We start from the raw sequence: 10,000 nt of genomic DNA on the forward strand, positions 1-10,000 counted from the left end.
CCTATTTCAAAAACAATGGGCGTCTTTCGGTGGGCTGAAGTAGAAGAAGTGAGCCTCAGGCTTAGACAGATGTGATGTATCATAACCCTCTACAGCCTCCCCTTTACACCTGTGAGGCCTACGTGATGGAAATAGGCCTTGTTAAGCTGATAAAAAATGTGGTGGGAGGCGCATGGTGTTTGTGATGACACACAGGGCTGTCGGACACTGGAGCCAGGCCAGCGGCAAGGCAACGATAAGCAAACAGACAAGCCAGGCAGGCTGTGTTAATGATTACCATCACCTGGTTTAAGCTTCCTTACAAGTTGGCTTGTTTGGCTAAAAGCTTGAGTCTCGGTCAGAAAATTGTGGTTGTTATGCCCACCTATCTGTGGCCATGTGTGTGTATTACGTAGGGATGGATAGGAGCGACGCTGCGTGGGGATAGGGCGGATTTCCGCCCCAGTGGTCTCAGGAAGACAGGAAAGGGAGGAAAAAAGGGGGGTTGGGCTGGACATCCATGTCTGTGTATATGGAGATTATCTTCCATCTCCCTGACGAGCTCACCCCACAGCTTCTCACAACACACACACACACACACACACACACACACACACACACACACACACACACACACACACACACACACACACACACACACACCCAACACCTCAGCGCCACAGAGGCTGTTCAAACAACACAGCTGTAGACTGCAAACTTAGCCCAGTTATCACCTCCAGTATCTGACTAGCTGTAGCATGCAGTCTGTCAGTGATAGATCTCTCTGAGTTCTCAGAGAGGAGGGAACTAAGAGAAAGAGGACAACAATGAAAAGCCACGGATTGTCGTCTAGGTGAGATTCAAGCTAGCTAATCGTAATGGCTCTGTGAACATTAAATGCAGGCAGCTGTAAAATGGTTAGTGACTAAACAGGGCCCTGGGGTAATAATTACTGCCCCTAGGGGTTGGAGGGTAAAGAGCTGTTCCCATCTCAGCAGGCGGAGGAAACGTCTTGCATGAAAAGGCTCAATCAGAGACAATATTTCACCATGGAATGGCAATATGAGCCGTCATGTTCTTGGACTATGTTACTAGACCATGGACTTTGAAAAACGTGCAAATCCAAACAGTACTATGAGCTATTGAAAGGTGCAAACACACTGTACGCATTCACTTCTTATCTCAATCCTATCTCTCATCTGGTCTCTATGGGGGTAACACAGGGTACTAATCTCGGGCCGATTATTTTCTCTGTATATATCAATGATGTCGCTCTAGCTGCTGGTGATTCCTTGATCCACCCATACGCAGGTGACACCATTCTGTATACATCTGGCCCTTCTATGGACACTTTGTTTAACAAACCTCCAAACGAGCTTCAATGCCATACATTCCTTCCGTGGCATCCAACTGCTCTTCAATGCTAGTAAAACTAAATGCATGCTCTTCAACCGATCGCTGCCCACACCTGCCCGGCCAACTAGCATTACTACTCTGGACAGTTCTGACTTAGAATATGTGGACAACTACCAATACCTAGGTGTCTGGTTAGACTGTAAACTCTCCTTCCAGACTCACATAAAGCATCTCCAATCCAAAATTAAATTGAGAGTTGGCATCCTATTTCGCAATAAAGCCCCCTTCACTCATGCTGCCAAACATACCCTCGTAAAACTGACTATCCTACCGATCCTTGACTTCGGCGATGTCATTTTACAAAATAGACTCCAACACTGTACTCAGCAAACTGGGTGTAGTCTATCACAGTGCCATCCGTTTTGTCACCAAAGCCCCATATACCACCCACCACTGCAACCTGTATGCTCTCGTCAGCTGGCCCTCGCTACATATTCGTCGCCAGACCCACTGGCTCCAGGTCATCTAAGCTCCACCTTATCTCAGCTCACTGGTCACCATAACAACACCCACCCTTGGCACGCCCTCTAGCAGGTATATCTCACTGGTCATCCCCAAAGCCAACACTTCATTTGGCCGCCTTTCCTTCCAGTTCTTTGCTGCCATTGACTGGAACGAATTGCAAAAATCGCTGAAGTTGGAGACTTATATCTCCCTCACTAACTTTAAGCATCGGTTATCTGAGCAGCTTACCGATCGCTGCAGCTGTACATAGCCCATCTGTAAACAGCCCACCCAACTACCTACCTCATCCCCATTGTTCTTATTTACTTTTTTTGCTCTTTTTGCACACCAGTATTTCTACTTGCACATCATCATCTGCACATCTATCACTCTAGTGTTAATTTGCTAAATTGTAATTACTTCGCTACTATTGGCCTATTTATTGTCTTACCTCCTTACGTCATTTGCACACACTGTATATAGATTTTTCTATTGTATTATTGACTGTAAGTTTGTTTATTCCATGTGTAACTCTGTGTTGTTGTTTTTTGTCGCACTGCTTTGCTTTATCTTGGCCAGGTCGCAGTTGTAAATAAGAACTTGTTCTCAACTGGCCTACCTGGTTAAACAAAGGTGCATTTATATATATATATATATATATATATCTGAAAAACTCCTTGGCAACAGTGAGCTGTTTGCTGATTGGCCGGAAGGCTTTCTCCTCTGTGGTCCGGTGCTGTAATGCCTTCTGTTATCCCGGGGCGGGTCTGTCCCCATGGCAACATTTTATGTCCTGTTATCGTAAATATGCAGGGAATGGTAAAACAACAGCAACAAAACAACAACAAAAAAACGAGAGAAAACAAGGCCACAGTACACCACTGCATGATTAGATGTAATGAGCCTTGAAGTCAGGAGTCACAGAAAAACATTTCCCTTTTTCACATGAAAAGTCACAAGAGACTAGAAACCAAAAATGAATCCATGCAATCAAGCAAATCCAACTAACAAACAGACTACGTTAGCTAGCTAGATCAAGGCAGTGAGACACAACATAACAGCAAATGGCTGCCACACAGCCAGTCTGCAAAATAAATATTTCATCCTGGTCTCCTCTCTCTCCTAGACTTTGTCATCCACCACTTGGCTGATACAGTCAACAGGCTTTGTTCTGGAAGCTTTGGGGACTACGAGGCTCCAGCCAATCAGACTGAGATGAACACAAAGTGTTGCCAATTCAAAAAAGAAAGAGAGAGGGGGTCTATTTTAAAAAAGTTGGAGAAAAAAAACTGTAAAAAAAACGATAAAAAACATTTCAAGAAATAATCTTGGCCTGACTTTTGTCTAGTGGCCCATGAGGAGTAGAATTATTCTCTTGGAGGGGGAAATAAATGAACAACCTAGCTCTCGGCTGCTAAGTTCATGAAGAGAGCCTGAAGTGGAGAGTTTGTCTTCCCGAAGAGAGCTAGCTGTGAGGAGTGGGGAGTCAAAGGGTCAGCAGGGACAGGAAGAGAGAGGCAGAGAAAGAAAGGTGGAGAGACAGAGAAGAAGAGAGAGGCAGAGAAAGAAAGGTGGAGAGACAGAGAAGAAGACAGAGGCAGAGAAAGAAAGGTGGAGAGACAGAGAAGAAGAGAGAGGCAGAGAAAGAAAGGTGGAGAGACAGAAAAGAAGACAGAGGCAGAGAAAGAAAGGTGGAGAGACAGAGAAGAAGAGAGAGGCAGAGAAAGAAAGGTGGAGAGACAGAGAAGAAGACAGAGGCAGAGAAAGAAAGGTGGAGAGACAGAGAAGAAGAGAGAGGCAGAGAAAGAAAGGTGGAGAGACAGAAAAGAAGAGAGGGCAGGAGAAAGAGATGAGTGGGAAGAGACAAAGGCAGCCAATCTCCAAAAGGTCAACATTTTAAGATATACTTTGACAGTCCTAGCCCATCCTGTACCCCTGTAAATTGAGATATTATACAGTATGTCATAGTCGATTCCCAACTCAGACCGTCTACCACTTGCATTGTCTTCCATCCCAGGAATATTCCAGTCTGTAGGGTTATCATGCCCCTGTCATAGTCAGCTCATTTCCACACTACCCATGGGTGTTAAACTGTTCAAAAATTCTTAGTGAGTCAGACATATTTCTGAGAATTCTGACTTTCTTACAGAGAAGAGACACTTGCTTTAATTACATCTGATAGCCCCCTTACACTCTCTCGTTACACTCTCTCTCTCTGTTCCGCAGGCAGGAAGCTGCCTTAAAGCTCTATCAATCCAGCCTGGAGGATGTGGTGCTGTTCATAAGGTAGGACCAGCAGGCTCTTTTCAACACGCACAGGTGCTCCTTTCACTCTCTGTTGGCGCACACGCACACGCACACGCACACACACACACACACACACACACACCATGTTGGGGTCATTAGCACATGCCAACACCATTGACTCTGCACAGATGCTTGGATAGGAGAGAGGAGAGAAGAGGGAGGGAGGGAGGGAGGGGGAGGGAGGGAGGGGAGGGAGGGAGGGAGGGAGGGAGGGAGGGAGGGAGGGAGGGAGGGAGGGAGGGAGGGAGGGAGGGAGGGAGGGAGGGAGGGAGGGAGGGAGGGAGGGAGGGGGAGCTGGGCTGTTAAAACAGAGAGGTTAATTTCAGCGGGATAACATACAGAGGCACACCATTCACACCCAGGGGTTTCTACATCTAAATGAACCACTTTTCACAGTGCCTATCTAATCATGTCATCTTCACAACTCACTATACTATATTATAGGGTATTACTTGACTGGAGGTGGAAGTGAACAGCTACTTTGTGTCTGACTAATCACCAAAAATTTAAAGCAGAGACCGAGCAAGCAAGCTAACTCTCCTCCGCCCACAAGATGGTGTGGCTTCCCTGCAATGTGTGTAGTGGGTATTTTGGCTCTCCAGTGGTTTGACTGGGAGGAGACAGTCAGTCCCCACAGCCAGTCACCAGGTCCAGCCAGTCACCAGGTCTAGGGTCCGGGGCCTCTGAGAGGGTCAGGGGTCACCTCCTATCTCTCTCAGGAGGGGTAATTAATAAAGATGTTGTCATGGAGAGAGGACAGCCCCCTTTAGACCTCAAGAACCATCCTGGACTCAGAGGACACCAACGTGAGAGGAATGAAGAGCTATTTTAACACACACACACACACACACACACGCACGCACACACACACGCACACACACAATGCACTACATGGAAGTGTATTTTGGTCTTTTACTCACCAAACACGTCGCTCCTATCGATATAGTGAAATAAAGTATTCAGACCCCTTGAGTTTTTACACATTTTGTTACTTTACATCGTTTTTTCCCACATCAATCTACACACAATACCCCATAATCACAAAGCAATTGAGGACTTTTTTTTTATTTAAGCAATTTTAGAATAAGACTGTAACGTAACAATAATGTGGAAAAGCTCAAGGGGTCTGACTACTTTCCGAAGGCACTGTATATTACAGTATTGTATGCCATCAGGCTGGGACTACAGACAGGGTCAGGGTATAGGAGTTAGTACTGCCTGTGTCAGACAGTCAGAGAGCCCCGGGCAGGGCCTGTCTGTGTAGAGGACTGGGATAGGGGATTAGGGAGGATTTGGAGAGCAGTCATTACCCTAGCCTGTGGAGGGTCTGATAATTAAATGACCTCAGCAGCCATGCCGCTGCCTTCCCATCTATCTACTATACATAGACCAGGGCTTTCAAGGTCACTCTGCTCATATCTGAAATGAGCTGCATGGCCACCATCCTGACTCAAGATCCTGAATGACACAGTTGACTTGAAACTTGATCCGTGGCATGAACAACACATTGATGCCAATGGATGGTTGGTCTTGAAGGTGGAGTGCAACTTAAGTCAGGACTTGTTTAGGCCTTTGCAGTTCACATTGAGACTGACGCATACATTCAAATGTCTGACTGTCTCAGACCTCTGATTCTCTCCCTCTCTTATTTAAAAATCCTGAACATCAGCTCTCTTGTTTCCAACTACTCTCTGCCCTTCCCGATAGCATGTGTATTGACTCATTGCCATGCAGTGGCTGAGATCTGCAGGTGGTCCTCTGGTGGTGCTGTGGTTGGTGGAGTGAGCAGTGTGTGTGGTTGGAGTGGGGAGACTGACAGGAGATGGGCCCAGCGTGATGGTGATGGTGGTGAAGTGGCCCAATGTGGGAATACTGCAGCTGGCCACATCACAGGGTTCCCCCCTGGTGTCTATGCTCAGACCAGGAGGGGCTGTGACCTGCTGGGAGAGAGATGGGGAGAGCACTTGGAGAGAGAGGGAGAGAGAATGGATGAGTGCAGGAACAGGGGAGAAAAAGCAGGGCAGAAAAGCTAGAGGAAGAGAGAGTTAGATAGAGGTGAGGAGGAGTGAGCAAAATAATGAGGGAGAGAGAGAGAGAGAGAGAGAGAAAGTGGGGGTGCAGAAGAGGGAGATGTGGGTGTAATGGTCGTGGTTGAACAGTAGCAGCTCCCATGTAGAGATTGAGGGTTTGTCACAATCTGACACTGAGCACTCCCTCTTGCACACACACACACACACACACACACACACACACACACACACACACACACACACACACACACACACACACACACACACACACACACACACACACACACACACACACACACACACACACACACACACACACACACACACACACACATATAGAAAAACATACCCACCCTACCAGAAAAAAGTAATTGACCCACACACTCTACATGACATTGAGACTTGTAAACAGCCACAATAGCCAATTTAAATAAAGGTCAGTCTAATCACTAACGCTGATGAAATACATTTCTCTTCTTCTCAATTAATATCACACACACATTAACATGAATCCACGCATGAGTAGCCACGCACGGTGACAACGTACATTAACCTGCTCAACTGTAGTAAATGGAGCCAAATGTCACCCATGTTGAGGCAATTCCCAATGACCAATGTTACTTCATGCTTATGAGATTCCATTCTCCATGTTCCGGAGTTGACAGCATTGACAATAAGCTGTTTAAACTCCACGACCATATACCAGTGCTACCATAAACTGATGTGCGTTTTAATCCAGCCCACACATTCCCATTCCCAGGGATGACAGAGGCACCACAATCCTTAATTGCCTGTCACTCCGTCACGATTAAAGCAAATGAATAGACATCCCTTCCTATAAGATGTGATCGAATTCACCAGTCAGTTTTCTGAGGATCATTAAGGCTTGTTGATGAAAGCAGCAGACGGAAAGTACACCCAACCAATGATCCTACTCCACTGCTGAGCGAGGGCAATGGATCAGCAGGCGTGCCTGAACTGACCGCGGTTACCCTAGCACAGTGGCACCGATAGATCTGCTGGGGAAAGACAGGGTGATGCACGCGCTGTTGAGGGTGATTTGCGGCGACACACATGTGTAACGGGGTTCAGCTGGGCTCTGTCTTTGGAGAATTAGAACATCGGCCCTGAACAGCCAATGAAGCTTATCACGGGCGCAGATGATTTCTCGGTGGGGAGTCATTCCCAAGAGAAACCATCTGCCCGCAACTTTCCATATCACCACCGTAACTCTCAATGTCACCACCGTAACTCTCAATGTCACCACCGTAACTCTCAATGTCACCACCGTTACTCTCAATGTCACCACCGTAACTCTCAATGTCACCACCGTAACTCTCAATGTCACCACCGTAACTCTCAATGTCACCACCGTAACTCTCAATGTCACCACCGTAACTCTCAATGTCACCACCGTAACTCTCAATGTCACCACCATTACGCTCAATGTCACCACGGTAAACTCAATGTCACCACCATTACGCTCAACGTCACCCCCATAACTCTCAGTGTCATCACTGTAACATTCAATGACACAACCATAACAGGAGCTCGCTAGCGATGACACTGCTTGCTTGAACATGAATCACTTGAAAAGCAAATAACTGTTGTGCCCATTTTTCTCCTGTAATGCATATACTGTATGACATATCGCACAACATGTGAAGGTTTCTGAATGTATGCATATTGTCCCGTTACTTGGTGTTCTCTCATACCCTTACATTACTGTTCCTGACGGTAAAAAAAGGCTGCTCATTGGGCAGAGCTGAATGTGCGTGTCAAACACCTGTGTTTGGATGGGAGGCGGCCATGCTCCCGGTGTGTCTAAGACAGATGTTTCATGGGACTGTGGTGGCGGATGATTGATGCCTCGCAGTACGTCAGGTGGCAGAAATCCCAGACACCTCAGGGTTTTTGGCGTGTGATTTTTTCCCCCCTTATTTTTTCCTATAATGTGGTTAGTGAAGGAGAGCGAATCTGGAGACAGACGGGGGGATTGGCAGAAGCCAGAGAAGCCAGTCGATCAACAGACATGTATCACAAAACAATGCCGTTCGGAACACACAGAGGACGACAACAGCTGGTTGCCAGATTCCCTCTAAAGCACCTGACTGGTGTGATGCTATCTCCTTGGAGGAATTAGACTGCCTCAAGGAGCAATAATTACAACAAGCGATCTTAATCTCCGCTGAGGGAAGGTGAGCAGAGGAGAGGGGGGACTCATTCAGTGAAGAAAACCCCTACAATCATGTCACGTGGCTGAAGGCAAGACACCCACCCCCGTCCAACTACCTCTTCTTATGGAAGTCACCTTGTAGATGCCCTTGACTACACCCCACTGCCATTTCAGGGCTAAGTAACTTCTTCATTTAGCCTCGTCGTTGAGATCGCTAGACAGAGTAAAAGAGCGAGCTTCATGCTCTGTTTGTCGCCCCCTTCGCAGCAGAGCTACTGAGACAAGTGAGTTAGACTGGAGAGAGAGAGGTGGGAACCCGGCCGGGACTCCTTTACTTTAGCCTTGTCTGCCCTGATCACCAACATTGAATTGCATTGTTTTAGCCAGGCAGATTGGGGCCCTGCTCAGAGGTTCATGAGGATAGGAGACAGACTCCCTGCCCACCTCTATCTTTTCCCCTCTCTCCCTCTTTCTCTTTCTCTCTATATCTCCATGGGCCGCACTCTGCCACTTTGGATATGTCATGGTTAATAAGGATGACAAATTGGGACTGCTCCCCTCGGTCTCCAGTCGGTGCGGTGGCTTCGGAGTCTGCCCTTATACGCCCAGAGGAGGCCACGCTCAGCACCGCTCACAAACAAAATGGAATTTAACAAGGCCTGAATCAGCCACATGCCTCAGCAAATGGCTACTCAACCCCGCCGCACCTGCCTCGCCAGCTGGATGTACATGTTGTTATAGTAGAGTGGTATTGTGTAGTGCGAGGGAGGAAATACGGTTTGTGAACAGAGACCAGGACAGAGTTCCCTATTGGTTAAACTTACACCAGGGTAAGACTCCATATGATCTGCCTGGCTTTATTTAACACTGGCTTAATCAGAATTCATTCATTCCTTCTCAAGCCATATTGGAAACCTTGTGTGTGATGATAAAACTCCCTTAAGCCTTCATCTTCATAGTTTTTTTCACTCTTCATTTGTTTTCCTGCTATTTATTCAAATACGACGTTGATCAACAGTGTGTGGTGTCCTCATATTTGTGTTTGCCATTTATGATGACCTTGGTCGCCATGGCGTCGCCTTGGCCACACACGCTCGGTCTCCCCTAGCTTGAGACAGAGGATTGTCACGTATGTTGTTGGATCTGAAAATGTTGCTCTGGCTGTCACAGCATGACATTCAAATGTGTGCAGTAGTGTGATGAATATAAAGAACATGACATCAAGAGAAGCCCTGAAACCCCCCCCACCCCCTACTTAAATTCAAGATAAGGACTGCAGTGGTTACCATTGGATTCCCACACGATAACATGACTCATCTTCCTAGTTGAAGCTCAACAGAGCTCTTTACATTATAGCCTAATGTATATGGTGCGTTTGTGCCTTTCCTGCTCTAATAGATCAAATCAATACTTTATTAGTCCTTTAGATCATGAATGAGCTATGGTGGCCAGAGACTGTAGTATCACATGTCTTACTCTACAGTACTAATGAGGCTTTCAGTGCTGCATACCACTGTTTGATATGTCTTTTCTATTAGAAGTGTGTCTTGGTGGCCTCTATGAGTTGTTTAATGCATGTATACACAAAATGTGCGGAATAATACATACTAATTAGCATTAGTCATTGTACATTGTGAGACAAATCTCT

The 10,000-nt window shown here is 46.6% G+C and overlaps 1 protein-coding gene across 5 annotated transcripts in view; it reads right to left on the reverse strand.

Annotated features, from left to right (window-relative positions):
• The window catches only part of LOC112214183 (synaptotagmin-1), a 254,392-nt gene that overhangs the window by 137,301 nt on the left and 107,091 nt on the right, over window positions 1–10,000 (reverse strand). The window lies entirely within an intron of this gene.

The sequence above is a fragment of the Oncorhynchus tshawytscha genome, linkage group LG15 (assembly GCF_018296145.1).
Source record: "Oncorhynchus tshawytscha isolate Ot180627B linkage group LG15, Otsh_v2.0, whole genome shotgun sequence".
Taxonomy (NCBI): Eukaryota; Metazoa; Chordata; class Actinopteri; order Salmoniformes; family Salmonidae; genus Oncorhynchus; species Oncorhynchus tshawytscha.